This window comes from Ranitomeya imitator, chromosome 2, assembly GCF_032444005.1.
Source record: "Ranitomeya imitator isolate aRanImi1 chromosome 2, aRanImi1.pri, whole genome shotgun sequence".
NCBI lineage: Eukaryota > Metazoa > Chordata > Amphibia > Anura > Dendrobatidae > Ranitomeya > Ranitomeya imitator.
Genome location: NC_091283.1, coordinates 551,441,977 through 551,457,189, shown reverse-complemented (window position 1 = coordinate 551,457,189; position 15,213 = coordinate 551,441,977). Strand labels below are relative to the sequence as shown.

Genomic DNA, 15,213 nt, shown 5'->3' with positions numbered 1-15,213 from the left:
GTTTTTTATTGTATTTTCCCAATAAAATTTTGTACAATTTTTATAAACGCTCCCGTCGTTCTCCTGTTTTTTGTACATTTATTTAGGGGACCTAGCCTATATTAAAATCATGCTAGGCATGTATATTTAATTTAATTACAAAAAGGACATAAGAGATAATACAGGGAAAATGTAGGCTAACAGGCAAAAGCATGAGGATAAATTGCTAAAAGTAAAGAAATATCCTATCCCAAAACCAAAATAGATTTTGCTGGGAAATATGTTAAGGACAAGGTACATCCTTTCCAGGGTAATGCCTTGTATATAAGGCTAAATAATTTACCCCAGACCAAAATGTTCCTCCACCACTTGGGCTATGTTCACAAACAGCGTTTTTTTCTGCGTTTTTCAACTTTAACATTGCTTTCAACCAATACAAATGTATTTACTGGGAAATGACCTTGTACCATTTAACAACCCTAGCTGGCCATGTGGAATGTGACACATAAGGAGACACATCTTGTTTCATTTATGAAGGAGGGACTCTTAAAGTCACAAAGCCTATGTTTAGAGGGGCATTAATAACAGTGGGTCTCCTATACAGTTATTGCCTATGCAGTGAGTAGCTGGGCTGCCAAGAATTACCACGCACCCCAATATCCCTTTCATGAGAGGTACAGGAGGGCTTCCTCAAAAAATGTTGCATTGAATGCAAGGCCTGCCCTGCTAAAAAGTTATATGCACCCAAATAAGCCTTTGAATCCAGGTACTGGATGGCCACACAGGAAAACCCACTTCACAGTCTTCAGTTGGTCCTGCCATACAGTTTCCTTATGCATTGAATGCAAGGGGTGCCTTGACCCAAATTTGCATGCACCCCAATCCTCTCTTGGAAGAAACATGAAGGAGGGCCTCCTAAAAAAATTTCCCATTACAAAGGAGCGGGTCTCCAAGACTCGTAATGCCCATACACTAAGTGTATGGGCTGACAAACATTTCCCCATGGGGGGTACATTTTTTAAACAACTTTTTATGGAGATCATAGACATCCTTGCCAAAAAATTGCCTGGCTGTAGCAGTATAGAACACATTCACCCTGGTGTTCTAGTGGCGGTGGATGATGAGACGTGGAGGAAGGCCTCATTAAAAAAAAGTCACAATTTAAAGGAGTGGGTCTCTTAGACTTGAAATGCCCATACACTAAGTGGGCTGACAAACATTTCCTTATGGGAGATACATTTAAAAAAAAAATCAGCCCAAAATAGTATTTACTGTTTGAGCTAGGGTAACACACAGCAAAAAGGTGAATGGAAGCCTGAAAAGCACACTTTGTAGACCAAAGATACATTAGGCGTGTCACGGAGATACCATACTGTAAAATACGTGGCCTGTGTTTTTATTTTGGCCCCAGACATAGTGTATAGAAATCAGGTCAAAGACAACAAATATAGTGGAATGTAACCCTAAAATGCCACAATTTGTAGGCCACAGATACATCGGCATTTGACTGAGATACCAGAGTCTTCAAAATGTGGCCTGTATATTTATTTTTTACTGTTAAATAGTGTTCAGAACTAGGGTAACACACCGCAAAAAAGGACAATGGAAGCCTCAAAAGCACACTTTGTAGCCCACAGATAGATGAGGTGTGTCACTGAACTACCACACTGTAATATTTGTTGTTGTTTTTTTTACCAAAAGACCTATGGTATTAGAAAGACCAAAAAGTGACATGTATGCATGAAAAACTATTTTTAGACCAAACATAGAACGGGCATCTGATGGAGATAACAGACTGTTTCAATATGTGGCCTGTATTTTTCACAATTTTAAAAACAACAAAATACTGTATACACCAAGGGTAGCAGACCAAAAACTGGAATGAATGCCTGAAAAGCCAAGATTTGAATACTACAGATAGACCAGACGTGTGACTGAGATAACAGACTGTTTAAATATGTGGGCTGTATTTTTCACAATTATAAAAACAACAAAATACTGTATACACCAAGGGTAGCAGAATAAAAACTGGAATGTATGCCTGAAAAGCCAAGATTTGAAGACCACAGATAGACCAGACGTGTGACTGAGATAACAGACTGTTTCAATATGTGGCCTGTATTTTTCACAATTTAAAAAACAACAAAATTCTGTATACAGCAAGGGTAGCAGACCAAAAAGTGCAATGTATGCCTGCAAAGTGAAGATTTGGACACCACAGATACACCGTGCGTCTGACGGAGATAACAGACTGATCAAAATGTTGCCTTGATTTTTTTGGGACCACCAAAATTGTGTCAATATTAAGGCTAGGACACTAAAATAAAAGTTTTGGAGTACTAAAATTATACAATATTTAGCGCAGTGATATGAGATGCGTGTGGCGTACAAATCACAGTGCTAAATATAAGAACAGTAGCTAAATATTTTTTTGCTAGCTAAAGATTTTTTGATCCCCAAAATATTATCCAAAAATGTTGTAAGACACTCCAAAAAAAACCTATAGTACCCCCAAAAAAGGCCAGAATTTTATGCGCACTCACATCTGATGTCTGGGACAAGCAACCGTTTTAAATTGTTAGATTTTAGCGCTCTTGTATTACAATTACGTGGCTGTAGTCTGCCGTGTGGCCGAGTAAATAAATGTTGAAAAAAATGTGGCCCTGGATTGCTTTGTACTAAAATTAGCAGGTATAAGGCGCCCCTCCCCCCAAAAAAATCCTGGCCACGGATACCTGCAGCTAGGTATATATAAAATACACAGCAGCAGACAGTAATGGAGCCTTTTGATGTATGCAGGGAGATCTATCGACTCACATACAGTGCCTGCATGGCTTTGAGTGATGTGGATATGTGCATATAGACTCCCCTGCCTGCCTAGCATAATAATCTATCTACCCCCGAATTAGATCTAAAAAGCACTGTTGGTTTATCAGGATTTGTGGACTGAACACTAGCAGAGCCACACTAACTATTAAAAGAACGATTCTGACCCTATCTCAGCAGCAGCTCTCCCTACACTAGCTGAGTCCAGAGCAGAATGCGGCGAGCAGGGCAGCGCCAGGTCTCTTATAGACCTGATGACGCTATGCGGCCAGCCAATCACTGTAATACCCCAACAAAGATGGCTGCGGCATTACAGTGCATGGCAGACAATCCCTGCATTCTCATTGGCACTCTAAAGAGCGCCAAAATTGCAGGGCGGAGACCCGAGCTCCCGCCAAATACTCCCGGAAATACTCGGTGCTTGCTGAGTACACCAAAAATAGTGATACTTGGGCGAGAACAGAGTGGTGGTGAGCACGTTCGCTCATCACTAATAATAATAGAATAATTTAATCTCTAGTCATATTCAGCAAATAACCTTTAATGAATTATATAAATGCTCATTTATTCCGATGCGTTTCTGTTCCCTTTATATGAAGGTTCTTCAGGAGATATTTTAGGGGGATGTCCACAAGAAAAACATATATTCTAGTTAGTTGTTCCCATGATCCCCAAATGTGCAGTATCTGACAAGTAGAGAACACTGGAACACTGATATCAGCTGCTCTAATATGTAGGCAGCACGCTGGACTCGGTGGATGGCGCGTGTTTCCTGCCGAGCTGTGCATAATTATGATCACTACACACATTTGTAAAACCAAAAAAACAATATATACATATATGTGGCACCACACAAGCAACTTAAATAATGAATTCAACAGATTATCTGGTGTGAACCATGAATACTAAAAAAAAATTAACAAAACATTACTTTTTTCTATAGTAGCATCACAAACAAACTTTGTATACACACCACAGTAATTTATATATACCCAAAACAGTGCCCAAAATTACGGTAATACAATTTTTCCTACATAAAACAAGTCCTCATTAGTGATGAGCGAGTATACTCGTTGCTCGGGTTTTCCTGAGCACGCTCGGGTGGTCACCGAGTATTTGTAACTGCTTGGAGATTTAGTTTTCGGCGCCTCAGCTGCATGATTTAGAACTGATAGACAGCTTGAATACATGTGGGGATTCCCTAGCAACCAGGCAACCCCCACATGTACTCAGGCTGGCTAGCAGCCGTAAATCATGCAGCTACATCAACAAAAACGAAATCTGTGAGCAGTTATAAATACTCGGAGATCATTCGAGCATGCTCAGGAAAACCCGGTCAACGAGTACACTCGCTCATCACTAGTCCTCATATAGCCACGTTCGGAAAAGAAAAAATGTTAGGAGTTAGAGGTCATTCAGACATAGGTTTTTAATGTGTGAGTTTTCACAGATAGGATTCATGTCTAGTATAAAATCTGGTCATTAAGGTCCTTTAAGACCTGGTCATTAAAAGGAACTTGTCATCTGATTCATAAAGCCCAAACTATAGGAACTAGTCAGACACAGGATTCATAATTTCAGCCAGTTACTTTTTACATTGTTGAGTCTCAGAGAAACCATACTTTGAAAAGCTGTCTAGAGACTATGGACCTAATTCATTAAGAGATTTCATTATTTTGCATCCCATTCTTAATGAAGGGGTTGCTCGTGTAAAATGTGCCTAAGTCATAAAGGGTGTTCTCAAGTTTGAAAGTTATCTCCTATCCATGGGATAGGGGATAACGTTCCAATCACAGGGGGCCCTCACTGATCCAAAAATTTTGAAAAGCCCCAGATGATGGAATGTAGGTCAATTATGTGCACTGCCTCTCAATGAATTCTATGGGAGCTTCAAAGATCAGCTGATTCTCCAGTGCTCCTATTAACAATGAATGTAGGGCTACTTTGTATGATTGACCTCCAACTGGTGTTTGCCTTCACCAGAAATGTTACCACAATTACGGACTGTAGTAATTTAATTTGAAGGCAAAATTTACACCTTAGAAATGTCAAACATTTTGGAAAATTTGCCAAGTGGGCTTTACCATGCCTCATGTCACCCCAGCTCCAACCATCTTAGCAAAACTGGCCAGGAATGGCTTAATAACTCCAAAGTTTTGGCAACATTTCAATGGATTTTATTGAATTTTAAATAAACACCTTGATTGATCAGGCCCTATGTGTCTCAGATGACTAGCCCAAACCAGTCCCCATTGGCTTCTCTGCTTCTCCTCCTTTAAACTGACATGTTTGCACATAGTAGGTAGACCTGTCAGTCAAAGCAATTGTGATAAGCCACCAGGGATCAGCCTCAGACTAGTGATCTGACACACATGGTCCTCAGCTAGCTTTTCACAGAATGCTTTTTCTAATATACCACATTGCTTCAGTTGATTGACAGATCTCTCCCACGTGTTTGCATAGAGCGAAACGTGTCAATCACCTTGAGTGGTGTTTGAAAAAAATCTAGCCTCACTAGTCCGGTCTCTGCCTATGATCCCTGGACGAATCTTGACAATGTATTTTCGTTAAAAATTATATGTGATTGCAATTGTGAAGCAAAGCTCTGATTTATGCTGCCTGTGGTTTGGTCACCATGAATCAGCTGGCATGTTCCCTTTAAGAAGGACACACTGAATTTGTACTTTATGAATAAGTCACTCTCAGCACCACTAAAAGACATTTCCTTTGATTGCCAGTTGCTGTCCACACATTGGCATTCATTGTGTAATGTGATAAGCACTCTGTCTTCTGTTCTCATGATCATGTCTCCAGTTCTGACCTTGCCATGGCCCTACTGATGTATTAGCTGCTGCTTGCTCCAGCCACTAGCCTGCAAATCAAGGCATGAGGTTGACAACCAGCTCCACAGCAGTAATGTGAGCATGGATGTGTGTGCCAACCCCAGGAGAGCCTGACATATATTATGCCAGGCATTGCCAGGCCAGGGAGGGCAAGCATTTCATAGAGTGGAGAATCCTGCATTGCCTCGCTGAGACAGATTTAGGATATTCCGAGGAGTCGTTCTGAAGATTTACTGCTCTGTCCACAGTGACCAAGTCACAGTGTCAGTGACATTTTATAATATTTGCTTGGCAGAAGCTAGAGGAGCTATAATCTATCGGCTTTCCCTAACTGCTATGTGAAGAGTGAAATGTGCATAGAAATCTGAGAGTACCCAGAGATGAAAAGAGAGGAACAATCTTGATGGTCTTTTAGTGCCAAATTATATGAGAGACCTTGAAGATGACAATCTGATAATCTAATGCAAAAGACTTTTTAATTAAGTTTACATTATGTAACAGAAGAAAATTTTCAGCGACTAAAAGCTTACAGTGAACCTGAGAGGCGATTCATGCTTCCCAAATAGTGGACAGCAAGAATCAGAGCCTGTCTGCATGATTGACAGCTAGGAATTTTATTCTCAGAAATATTACAGTTTCATAGTAAATGTACTTTGAAGCTCCAACCGAGAAACCATAGCCAGAGACGAGACTTGTCCAGCGCAGCTCTCGTGTCACGCACAGTGTGGGAATGATTAAGTGCAACGCAACACTAAAGGATGAGGAGAAGGGAGCCCAACACTAGGGAAGGGGGGAGTGGAGACCCCTAGGAAGGTCTAAAGTCACCCTGTCTGCCCTAAATATCCCTATATAGGTTCTGCACCTATCGCCGAGCAGGGACCTAATCCCAGCCTGACCCTGGCGATAAAGCCCTACTTAATGAATAACGGGGTGAGCACTAGGCGAAAACCGAAAAAGGGGAACATTTATCTTGAGTATAATCAGTAACACAAATGTCCTCCAGCAATACCAAAGAGGAAGATGGCCGACTGCTAAAGCTCCAAGCCTCAATAGGGCGAAATGGAAATATCACACATAACTCCCAACAGCAGGCTGGGAGTCTATAAATACCCAGGACCAGGTGTGTCAATTAGAGTCGGAGAAATTTTGCCACTGGGTCAAAGAGTCAGAAGGGTTAACAAGGTGTCTGCAAGGCCAAACAGAGACCTTCTGCAGCTAGATATACTGTAGCCTCTGACACACCCGTGACACCTGGCAAGCTCTTCCCAGTGCTGTAATTGACAGGTTTATCTCCATAGAGGAAAGACCTATCAATCACCTCTAGCTGCACTAGTAAGAGATAGCTGGAGGCCCTGCCAGACTATTCTGTTCCATAGCTGGATCTTCAAAGTATATTTTCTCTGAAACTCCTGAACATTTAGAAAAATAATATTCCTAGCTGCAATCGTACGGACAGGCTATGATACATGCTGCCCACAGATTGGGCAGCATAAATCACCTGATAAAAAAATCATTTTTTCAGGAACATATTTTTTTAGGTTGTCAATGTCTAATTGGCAAACTTGTCAATCAGATGTTCCCGGCTGCAGCCACTATTCTGACGATTGAGCTGTGCTGTACAGCTCCGCAACAGAGCAGTTCTAGCTGCCAACATTAGAAACAGCTGATTGGCTGGTGTTCTGGGTGTCCTTAGAATAGGTCATCAATGCCCAATCGTTGGGGGCATGACACCCAGCTCCCCCCACAATTAGACATTGATGACCCATCCCAGGGATAGACCATCAATGCTAAAGTCAGGCCTGGACAATTCCTTTAGCAAGTCTATTATTGTCCTTTACCTTTCAATAGATAACAGTCCCGCCATATTAAAATCTGCTCCTCACTACAATAAGGTTTACTAACAACTGAGGTTGATGTTCTTGATAGCAAAGTTGGCACAATAACGGCACTAAGAGTAGCAGAAGATTCAACATGGCACATACAGAATAGAAGATGGTGATTTGACCCAGAGGACAGAGATAGTTACATAAAGTGTTATAAAGATTTAATGGTTTTGTTTTTCAAATAAACTCACGGATGGTATTGAGTCTCAGGGCTCAATGGATCACTGAAATCAATCTTAAACACATGTGATAATTAGTTTTCAAGGTGATTCTAATTAAAGGAAAACTACTTAAAAATGATGTTCTATATTATTAAGCAGGCCACAAGTTTCAAGCAATATGGGAAATAAAAAGGATCTCTCTGCCGCTGAAAAGCATTAAATAGTGCAATGCCTTGGACAAGGTATGAAAACATTAGATATTTCACTTAAGACAATACATTTGTAAATGTTCATTTTGTAATATACTTGTAAATGTTCATTCTGTAATAAGAGATCTTATTGTTTTTAACTTGCACAATTGTAATTAATAGAATCAGGTGAGTCAAAAAAAAAAAAAAAAACCTTGAAAAGGAAATGACATCACCTGGTTTTAGCATGGACCCGTAGAAGCGCCGTAGCACGAAACGGCCGTCGTCCGGTCTCTCCTCACTCCCGCTCCCTCACAGATCACTGCGTATGCCGGTTCATACTATGTATAATATGTTTTGCTGAATAAAGAGCACACTTGGAAGAAGCGCAAGGGTGAGTGCTGCATCATTTTTCTTCTCATTATATGGAGTCATGTTTTGGGCCGGAATCATGGCTGGCTAGCAGCTGTAAATCATTCAGCTGTCGTGATGAAAACTAAATCTCCGAACACTAACAAATACTCGAATGTCACCTGAGCATGCTCGAGAAAACCCGAGCAACGAGTATATTCGCTCATCACTAGTGTTAAGCCAGTGTTGATACTAGAACTAGTGTTGATACCCAGAAGTATTGGTATCGGATTGGATCGGCCGATATCCCAAAAATATCGGATCTCACCGATACCGATACCCGATACCAATGCAAGTCAATGGGACAAAAATAACGGAATGTAAATAAGCCCTTTCTGACTCCTTAAACATCCTGTATTGAAGGGGGGAAGAGTGTGGGCGGTGCGTGGGCGGACACTGTGAGTGTCTGTGTGGGCGGGGTCTATGCGGGCCTGCCAGGGATGTGTACCTGCCTACCAGGGCTCTCTGGGGCCTGTGTGGCGTGCGGAGGTCTCTGTGCTGGGTGGGGTCTCTGTGTGGCAGGAGGGGTCTCTGCGGGGCGTGCGGGGGTCTCTGCCAGCCGTGCGGGGGTCTGTGCGGGGAGTGCGGGGGTCTCTGCGGGGCATGTGGGGGTCTCTGCGGGGCACACTGGGGTCTGTGTGGGGCGTTCGGGGGTCTGTGCAGCATGCGGGGGTCTCTGCTGGCCATGCGGGGTCTCTGTTCTGTGCGGTGTGCGGGGGTCTCTGCCGGCCATGCGGGGGTCTGTGCGGGGTGTGCGGGGGTCTGTGTGGGGGTCTCTGCGGCGGGCGGGGTCTCTGTGCGGCATGCAGTGGGCTCTGCTGGCCGTGCAGGGGTCTGTGCGGGGCGTGCGGGGGTCTGTACGGGGCGTGCGCGGCATGCGGGGGTCTCTGCTGGCCGTGCGGGGGTCTGTGTGGCAGGCGGGGCCTCTGTGCGGCGTGCGGGGGTCTCTGCCGGGCGTGCGGGGGTCTGTGCGGGGTGTGTGGGGTCTGTGCGGGGCGTGCCGGCGTCTGTGTGGGGCGTGCGGTGGTCTGTGCGGCGTGCGGGGGTCTCTGCTGGCCGTGCAGGGGTCTGTGCGGCAGGCGGGGTCTCTGTGCAGCATGCGGGGGTCTCTGCCGGCCGTGCGGGGCATGTGGGGGTTTATGCGGGGCGTGCGGGGGTCTGTGCGGTGTGCAGGGGTCTCTGCCGGCCGTGCGGGGGTCTGTGCGGGGTGTGCGGGGGTCTGTGCGGGGCGTGCGAGGGTCTGTGCCGGCCGTGTGGGGGTCTGTGCGGGGCATGCGGGGGTCTGTGCGGATATTTGCAGTATCGGAATGCTCAACACTACTCATCACTAGTCCTATGTTAGCATGTAACTTGACCTGTTAGGATGTTTTGGAGTTAAATAGCTTTTTTGTTCAGTGAATGTGACCTCCTAATGCTGCAAATTCCACAAATGAACATTTTCAGTTCTTTAAAAGATATAAAATGTTTAGAAATTCTACTGTGCCTAATAATTTGGAACATTGCATTTTGAGTTTTTGTTCATTTTGGAGATTGTACTGTTATCATTGGGAGGTTTCTTCAATACAATTCGATGCATACTCTAACGGGTGATGACTTTTATTAGGCTATGAGCACACGTTGCGGATTCTCTTCAGATCTGCAGCGTTTTTTGCGGTGCAGAAACGCTGCAGATCCGCAATTGTTTTACAGTACAATCTAAATCAATGAGAAAAAAAAATGTTGCGCACACTTTGCGGAAAATCCGCTGCGGAAACGCTGCGGTTTAAAAGAAGTAGAATTTCACTTCTTTTTTTGTGAATCTGCAGCGTTTTTGTACCAATTCCATTATAGAAAACCGCAGGGGTAAAAAACGCAGAAAATCCGCAAGAAAACCGCAGCAAAAATGCACAAAAAACGCTGCGGAAACGAACAAAAAATGCGACAAATCAGCAGGTGCGTTTTCTGCCAGGAGAAGCAGAATCCGCACCAGAAATTCCTAAGCCTAATCCGCAACGTGTGCACATAGCCTTAGACTGACTGTCATTTGCACCGACCATTTAGGAAAATCCAACAAAAATATAATTTGCATAATAATTTGGAACATGGTGTAATAACGCAACGACTTGAAGTAAAAGTCTTTTATAGACCTTAATGTATATAATCAGTCTTAACATTAAAACCATCTGTCTAATATTATATGTCTCCCTTCTGCAGCCAAATCCATTCCTATTGAAGAATATACCCTGCAAGAGGTGTAAAAGTGTCTCTTTATCATATACCTAAGCCCTTCCCAAACTATTTTCGATGTGTGGCAGGATTTATTAGACTGGGTTCATATTTTTATGTTTTCTCAACTATTTTTAGTGATACAGACCGGAAAAAGTATACTTTTTAGATGAATTGAAAAGTACTGCTATAGATTTCAATATTGAGAATAGATTCCAATATTTTTTATTTTTTTTATAAACAATAAAAGGATTCAACTACTTTTTTTTCTATGTACAGTAGGTACGGAAAGTATTCATGTCTCTTTAAATTTTTCACTCTTTGTTTCATTGCAGCCATTTGGTAAATCCAAAAAAGTTCATACGCTCTGCACCCCATCTTGACTGAAAAAACAAAAATGTAGAAATTTTTACAAATTTATTTAAAAAATTAAAACTGAAATATCACATAGTCATAAGTATTCAGACCCTTTGCTCAGTATTGAGTAGAAGCACCCTTTTGAGCTAGTAGAGCCATGAGTCTTCTTGGAAATGATGCAACAAGTTTTTCACACCTGGATTTGGGGATCCTCTGCCATTCTTCCTTGCAGATCCTCTCCAGTTCTGTCAGTTTGGATGGTGAACGTTGGTGGACAGCCATTTTCAGGTCTCTCCAGAGATGCTCAATTGGGTTAAGGTCAGGGCTCTGGCTGGGCCACTCAAGAATGGTCACAGAGTTGTTCTGAAGCCACTCCTTTGTTAATTTAGCTGTGTTCTTAGAGTCATTGTCTTGTTGGAAGGTGAACCTTCGGCCAAGTCTGAGGTCCAGAGCACTCTGAGAGAGGTTTTCATCCAGGATATTTCTGTACATGGCCGCATTCATGTTTCCTTCAATGCCAACCAGTCGTCCTGTCCCTGCAGCTGAAAAACACCCCCATAGCATGATGCTGCCACCACCATGTTTCATTGTTGGGATTGTATTGCGCAGGTGATGAGCAGTGCCTGATCTTCTCCACACATACCTCTTAGAATTATCACCAAAAAGGTCTATCTTGATCTCATCAGACCAGAGGATCTTATTTCTCAAAGTCTGGGAGACCTTCACGTGTTTTTCAGCAAACTCTATGCAGGCTTTCCTATGACTAGTGTTGAGCATTCCGATACCGCAAGTATCGGGTATCGGCCGATACTTGCGGTATCGGAATTCCGATACCGAGATCCGATACTTTTGTGGTATCGGGTATCGGTATCGGATACATAGAGATGTGTAAAATAAAGAATTAAAATAAAAAATATTGATATATTTACCTCTCCGGCGGCCCCTGGACTCAGCGCGGGTAACCGGCAGGCTTCGTTGTTCAAAATCAGCGCTTTTAGGACCTGAGAATCACGTCCCGGCTTCTGATTGGTCGCGGGCCGCCCATGTGACCGCCACGCGACCAATTACAAGCCGCTACGTCTTTGAAAGCCATTAACGCGCTCATTTTTAAAAATGAGCGCGTTAATAGCTTGCGGTGACGTCGCGGCTTGTGATTGGTCGCGTGGCCGCGACCAATCACAAGCCGCTACGTCTTTGAAAGCCATTAACGCGCTCATTTTTAAAAATGAGCGCGTTAATAGCTTGCGGTGACGTCGCGGCTTGTGATTGGTCGCGTGGCCGCGACCAATCACAAGCCGCTACGTCTTTGAAAGCCATTAACGCGCTCATTTTTAAAAATGAGCGCGTTAATAGCTTGCGGTGACGTCGCGGCTTGTGATTGGTCGCGTGGCGGTCACATGGGCGGCCCGCGACCAATCAGAAGCCGGGACGTGATTCTCAGGTCCTAAAAGCGCTGATTTTGAACAACGAAGCCTGCCGGTTACCCGCGCTGAGTTCAGGGGCCGCCGGAGAGGTAAATATATCAATATTTTTTATTTTAATTCTTTATTTTACACATCCCTATGGATCCCAGGGCCTGAAGGAGAGTTTCCTGTCCTTCAGACCCTGGGAACCATGAGAATACCTTCCGATACTTGATGTCCCATTGACTTGTATTGGTATCGGATATCGGTATCGGCGATATCCGATATTTTTCGGGTATCGGCCGATACTATCCGATACCGATACTTTCAAGTATCGGACGGTATCGCTCAACACTACCTATGACTTGTGCTGAGGAGAGGCTTCCTTTGGGCCACTCTGCCATGAAGGACAGACAGGTGGAGGGCTGCAGTGATAGTTGACTTTGTGGAACTTTCTCCCATTTCCCTACTGCACATCTGGGGCTCAGCCACAGTGATTTTGGGGTTCTTCTTTACCTCTCTCACCAAGGATCTTCTCCCACGATTTCTCAGTTTGGTTGAACAGCCAGGTCTAGGAAGACTTCTGGTGGTCCCAAACTTCTTCCATTTAAGGATTATGCGGCCACTGTGCTCTTAGGAACCTTGAGTACTGCAGAAATTCTGTTGTAACATTGGACAGATCTGTACCTTGCCACAATTATATCTCTGAGCTCCTTGGCAAGTTCCTTTGACCTCATGATTCTCATTTAGTCTGACATGCACTGTGAGCTGTGAGGTCTTATATGGACAGGTGTGTGCCTTTCCAAATCAAGTCCTATCAGTTTAATTAATTACACCTGGACTCCAATGAAAGAGTAGAACCATCTCAAGGAGGAGATCATAGACCTGAAACATGGACAAGGGGGCATCCTCTAAGTTTGGAGGAAAGAAGTTTTAAGCATAATGACAGACGCGGATTTTTTACTGTAAGAGCAGTGAGACTATGGAACTCTCTGCCGTATGATGCTGTAATGAGTGATTCATTACTAAAATTTAAGAGGGGACTGGATGCCTTTCTTGAAAAGTATAATATTACAGGTTATATATACTAGATTCCTTGATAGGATGTTGATCCAGGGAACTAGTCTGATTGCCGTATGTGGAGTCGGGAAGGAATTTTTGTCCCAAATGTGAAGCTTGTGTTACCACATGGGTTTTTTTTACCTTCCTCTGGATCAACATGTTAGGGCATGTTAGGTTAGGCTATGGGTTGAACTAGATGGACTTAAAGTCTTCCTTCAACCTTAATAACTGTTACTATGTTAGGCTACATTCACATTAGCGTTTTGCGGGGCTGCGTCGGGCGCAGCCGCGGCGACGCATGCGTCATGCGCCCCTATATTTAACATGGGGGTGCATGGACATGCGTTGTCTTGCGTTTTGTGACGCATGCGTCTTTTTTGGCGCAAGTGTCAGGGCGCAGAGGACGCAGCAAGTTGCATTTTTTTGCGTCCAAAATCATGCCAAAAAAGGACGCATGCGTCACAAAATGATGCGTTTTACATGCGTTCTTGTTTGCGTTGTGCGTTACGTCGCCGACGCAGCACCGCACAACGCAAATGTGAACGTAGCCTTACAAGGAAATGGTCAGCATGTGGCATAAATGAGTGTCTGTGCAAAGGGTCTGAATAATTATGACCATGTGATATTTCAGGTTTTCTTTCTTATTAAATTTGCAAAAATTTCTACAATTCTGTGTTTTTCAGTCAAGATGGGGTGCAGAGCGTATATTAATGTGAAAAAAATGAACTTTTTTGAATTTTCCAAATGGCTGCAATGAAACAAAGAGTGAAAAATTTAAAAGGGTCTGAATACTTTCCATACCCACTGTAAAACAAAATGCAATGCAATATAAAAACCATACAAAACGTAGTGAATACAATGTTTTTTTTTTGCAACATCTATGGATACACAACATCTTACAGTAAGCAATAAACCTGCTAACATTTTCCATTTAAAAGGAACCTGACAGCTGACACATGCTGCCCAATCCACGGGCATCATGTATCAGACCGTGGCTACACGATTTCAGTCATATATGTCTAACTCTAAAATGCTGAAATGGGAGAGTAGTTGGACAGGTGGGTCCCTGGAAGCTTCTCCCTACCCGCTGCTCTGGAGTGACAGGTATCTCCATATACACATGCACAGGGAAAGACCTCTCACTACAGGGCAGAAGCAGGTGGATAGAAGCCACCAGGGATCCGCCTGTCCGAATAGTCTCTCTTGCAGTTCAGTCCTCAGGGGCTATATGTTTTTCCTTGAAACGCAGCAGCGTTCCAGAGTTACTGTACCTGGCTTACATAATGTAGCCAGTGACTGATACCTGCTGCTCAAAGCTGTCAGGTTTCCTTTAATATATACCACACCTTGATAAATGTGATTGTCACAGGATGAGCAATGTTATTGTCAGTGCCTGAACAGTGTAAAGCCCATGGTTTCATTAAAGGGAATCTGTCACCCCAAAAATCGTATATGAGCTAAGCCCACCAGCATCAGGGCTTATCAACAGCATTCTGTAATGCTGTAGATAAGCCCCCGATGTAACCTGAAAGGTAAGAAAAACAAGTTAGATTATACTCACCCAGGGGCCGTCCCAGTGCGGTCCGGTCCGATTGACGTCGCTGTCCGGGGCCTCCCATCTTCATACGATGACGTCGTCTTCCTGCCGTGGCTCCGGCGCAGGCGTACTTTGTCTGCCTTGTTGAGGGCAGAGCAAAGTGCTGCAGTGCGCAGGTGCCGGGAAAGGTCAGAGACAGAATGCTGTAGATAAGCCCCTGATGCCGGTGGCCTTAGCTCATATACGATTTTTGGGGTGTTGGATTCCCTCTAATAATGACTAGAGATATACAACTTTTTTCACAGCATCTCTCCTTTAATGGTTCATGGTTGTGTTACAAATGTTGAATGTTCAACTA

General features: G+C 43.6%; 1 protein-coding gene across 1 annotated transcript in view; it reads right to left on the bottom strand.

Moving 5' to 3' along the window:
* Positions 1 to 15,213, bottom strand: part of RALY (RALY heterogeneous nuclear ribonucleoprotein) — a 378,891-nt gene that overhangs the window by 45,540 nt on the left and 318,138 nt on the right. The window lies entirely within an intron of this gene.